The following is a 4,607-nucleotide window of genomic DNA, read 5'->3' on the forward strand; positions in this document are numbered from 1 at the left end:
CATAGGATTAAAGAAAAGTCTGAACGTCCGGAAACTAGCGAAATCCAACTATGTTGACGTCCCTATGTTTGGTGAAGGTTTCGGAGGATCATATGAAGTCTAATACTTGTAAAACGACTTTGGTTAGGTAGAGTTTAGTATAGAGAGTCTAAACGTCCGAAAACAACACCCCAAGGACCTCCATAAGGGTCTTGGGGAGGACCCGAAGTTGGGCGAGCAAGCTGCTAAGGCAGCTTGCGAGCAAGCAGATTCTGGTGGCTGCTGCGGGTCGCGCAGCCATCATGTGGGAATCTGGAGTTGGCCTCGCAACGCGGGGCTGACACGTACCCTACTGCCTCATCTCAAAATTCAAAAATAATTGTGGAATTAGCCTCGCTACGCGCACCTACTTCCAAGATATCGTAAAAGTCGTATTTTGGTGTTTTGACTTCACAAATAAACCCATTTAAGTGAGGGGTCTTTTGGGTAATTTAATGGATGACTATATAATGTATTAGGGTCAGTTTTAGGTCCATTCTAATACAAAAATCAAGTCCCACAAGTTGAAATAAAAAATCACTCTCTCTCTCTCTCCCAAATTCTCTCTTCCTCCAAAACTTCATTGAAGACCAATAGAGCTCCAAAAAGAAGATCAAGCCTTCAAGTTTTTCAACCCAATTTTGTAGCTCTCTCATCAATAAGGTATGGTTTCTTTCACTCTTGGGCTTCCATTCCCCAAGAGGTCCTTCAAAAGATGATTTCTAAATCTTCCAAAACAAAGATTTTTCTCCTCACATGGGTCTTCTTTCTAAAACGAAATTGTGAGTTAATTGTGATGAATTATGATGAATTAATGTTGTTTAAGTATGAATTGATGGTCAGTTGATGAATTCCTATGAGTTTTCACTTGACCCATGTCTTTTCCCCAAATCCCTAATTTCTTGGATTGATTAAGATGAATGGTTGAGGGTGATGAACATGTCACTTGTTTACTTTGATTTTAGTTTTGTTACTACTTCATGAATCGACGCAGTTGCATATGTTGATTGTGAATTCTTGGGTGTTGAAGGGTGAAGTCCCATGAAGGCCAATGAGGTATGATATTGATTCTCCTTTGATCTGAATTATGCAAGGTGAAATCTGCTTATGTGATAATGATGTTATAGCTAATTGTGTTGTTGTGATGTTGGTGACAAGGATCCCTCATGCCTAACCCTATATTTATTAATTAGCTATGAAGTATGTAATTATGTTATGTGATCATTATATGATTGAATGTAGTTTCTCATGAGCATAATGTTGTGTCTAAATTGAAAGGATAGTTTGAACATGTGATCACTATGAGCTATTATGATAAGAGGTTTACCTAAGGGTCTAGAAGAGACTAATGTGAACTTATACGATGTAATAAGATGATTACTAAAGGGAATAATGCTTAGCACTTAAAGGGCATGTAAATGAGATAGAGGTCTCACATTAGTAAGTCCGATCTCTCACATGGGTTTCCTCATGTTAGTATGTCCGGATTTCCTAATTATGTGTTGTCTCATGAGATGGAAACCTCCAGTTAGTAACTCAAGGTTTATAGCAACTATCTCCTTGACCCTTAACTATATGCCAACATAGTACTCTAGCTTAGTAGATCCACCTAGATAGATACGTACGAATGGTTGCAACTTAGACAAGTGTTAACCCTCTCTTTTTGGTCTGGGAGTTGAACATCGGATTCCATGTAGCTCACATGGTCTCATGTAGGTTATTGCATTTCTTTGTCTAACGTAAAAGTAAAAGAATAAGTTATGTGAACTCTTATTAGGGTTGTGTTGAAGACTTCTACATAGGGTGGGAGGGTATGAGACTTCTCTTACTCATTGCACATGTGGGGTCCTAAGGGATGGTCCTAGTAGTGTTCTTGTATGATTATATTATTATTATGATTATGGTTATGTTAATAAGATATGATTAAGTATTTATGTATACACATGTTATGAAAGAGTGTTGTAAGTATGAAATGGGTTGCTTAATGTGATATTTAGCGTTGGATAGGATCATGGGGTTCTATCTTTGGCATTGCACAAGTATTGCTTGGGTGATCTACATGTTGGGTTGCTATTATGTCGAATTGACTTATTTTGCTTTTTATATATGCATATTAAGATAAATTGATAGAAAGTTTGAGTAATTTGTCCGTTTCTCATGCATTGATGATTTTGTGCATAGGAGCCCTACTTAGTACATGTGGTTTGTACTAACCCATATTTTCTCCCCTTTTCCCAAACATTTTAGGTTCAGGCCATTAAGGAGATTTGTGGTTATTGAAGAAGAGGACTTGCCTCTTTCCTAAGTCAATTGGTGAGTCCTCTTGAGTTCCGAGGATAAAGACACTCATCAAGCCTTATTGTTTTTTCTATGTTTTGAGACAATTATTTCATTTTCATGTTGAGACTTTCCTTGTAGCCTATATGGCATATTGTATTAGACAAAGGGTTATGCCCAAACCATTGTGATTCATTCTTTGGATGGTTTAATGTGAGACAAAGTATTATACCAAATTCCTATATGTTGTGTGTTGTTTATGAGAGAAGCCTATGTATGCTTCCTATGTAGAGGTATATGTAAACCTTCTTGCTATATAAGCAAAAAAATTTATATTTCCGTATTTTCTTACCTATAATGTGATATGACGAACGCTAAGGTCTTGTCTTAGTCCTCTTAGAGGACGCCAACTCAGTAACGACTAGGGTGTACTTTGGATCGTTACAAACTTGGTATCAGAGCATTAGGGTAAAGTAAATCCTAGGATTGATGTCTAACTAAACCACGTCTATGTAGGGTCTTATTCATAATTCTGAAGCGCGCCACACTTATGAATGAGAGACTATGTGATGCTTAAGAACTTTCACTCTCTTATGGTTGTGCCTAAGAGTCATAACTCTATTTAATCCTTTCTTCTAACCCTTTTATTGTCTTATAGTCAATGAATACAAGGAGGAACAATGCTCGAAGGGCTAGAGAGGAGAATTTGAATGAGGTGGCTCCCCATCAAGCTCCTCAAAACCCTCAAGTTCCTATTGAAGAAGGGGATATGTCTAATGTTGAGATAAGGTCGGCCATTCATAGCTTAACTCAATGTTGTCTACCCAAGTTGCTAGGGATACAAGGGTGCAAGTGAACCTCAATGCTAACACCAACCTTCAAGGATTAGGGATTTCACAAGGATGAATTCCCCTAGTTTCTTTGGTTCTAAGGTGGGGGAGGACCCCTAAGGGTTCATTGATGGAGTGTTCAAAGTCTTGATGCTATGGGTGTTTCTTCTCAAGAAAAGGGGGAACTAGCTGCCTACCAACTGAAAGATGTAGCTCAAATTTTGTATGAGCAATGAAAGGATGTGAGGCCGGTTATAGAAGGCCAAATTACTTGGGGAGCTTTCAAAACAACTTTCCTTTACAGGTTATTTCCCTTGGAACTAAGGGAGAGGAAAATGCAAGAATTCATCAACCTTCCTCAAGGGGGTATGAGCGTGAAAGATTATAGCCTCAAGTTCACTCAACTATTCAAGCACGCTTGACTATGGTTGCGGATTCTAGAGCCAAGATGAACAAATTTGTTATGGGAATATCTGATCTTGTGTTTAATGAGTGTAGGTCGGATATGTTGATTCCTAGCATGGACATCTCTCGCCTCATGGTTCATGCCGAACAAGTTGAGGAGCAAAGCTTAAGCAAGTTGGTAGGGAGTTGAAGAAGGTAAGACCCAAAGATGAGAATTCTTCCAAGGCTAAGTTTGAGGTACAAGACAAACCAAGGTTCAAAGGGAGGTTTTCCAATCAAGGCCCTTTTAATGCCCCAAGGGTCAACAAGAGTAAGGTTCCTACTTCTAAGCCCCAAGAGGGGAAAGGTGGAAGATCTTATGTTGAGAAGCCTCTTTGTGCAAAATGTGATAAGAGACATGATGGTAAGTGCCTAGTTGGCACAGGTAATTGATATGGTTGTGGAAAGAGTGGTCACATGAAGAGAGATTGCCCTATGATGAAGTCTCAAGGAAGAGAAAATGCTCAAGCTCAAGCAAGTGCCCTAAATCTGGATGCTCCTAAGAACAATTACTTCTGTGCTTTACAATCCCGAAGTGATCAAGAGAGCTCACCGGATGTAGTCACCGGTATGTTAAAATTATTTTTCTTTATGCTTTGTTGGATCCGGGAGCTACGTTGTCATTTGTGACCCTTCTTGTAGCCATGAAGTTTGATATACTAACCAATATATTAGATGAACCTTTTTTGGTTTGTACCCTGGTGGGTGCTTCCGTGGTGGTTGATAGAGTCTATAAAGGTTAAACTATTTCCTTACCCTATAGAGTTACATTAGTTGACTTGATAGAACTTCATATCCTAGATTTGATGTCATATTTGGAATGGATTAGTTGCATGCTTGCTTTGCTTCTATTGATTGTAGGACAAGGGTAGTAAAATTTCAAATTCCAAATGAACCCGTTTTTGAGTGGAAAGGAGGGAACTCAAATCCTAGAGGTAAGATCATTTCATGTCTAAAAGCTTGCAAGTTGATTGCCAAGGGTTGTCTTTACCACATAGTGAGAGTTAGGGATCTTGAATCCGAGGTCCCTCCAATAGA

At 38.9% G+C, this 4,607-nt stretch overlaps 1 long non-coding RNA gene across 1 annotated transcript; it reads left to right on the forward strand.

Moving 5' to 3' along the window:
• The first annotated feature begins 541 nt into the window (after nt 1–541).
• Nucleotides 542–2,454, forward strand: LOC114078623. The gene is made up of 3 exons (XR_003580274.1): nt 542–681; nt 984–1,074; nt 2,266–2,454. It is a non-coding gene; the product is annotated as an uncharacterized LOC114078623 (long non-coding RNA).
• The last annotated feature ends 2,153 nt before the right edge of the window (nt 2,455–4,607 follow it).

This window comes from Solanum pennellii, chromosome 9, assembly GCF_001406875.1.
Source record: "Solanum pennellii chromosome 9, SPENNV200".
NCBI lineage: Eukaryota > Viridiplantae > Streptophyta > Magnoliopsida > Solanales > Solanaceae > Solanum > Solanum pennellii.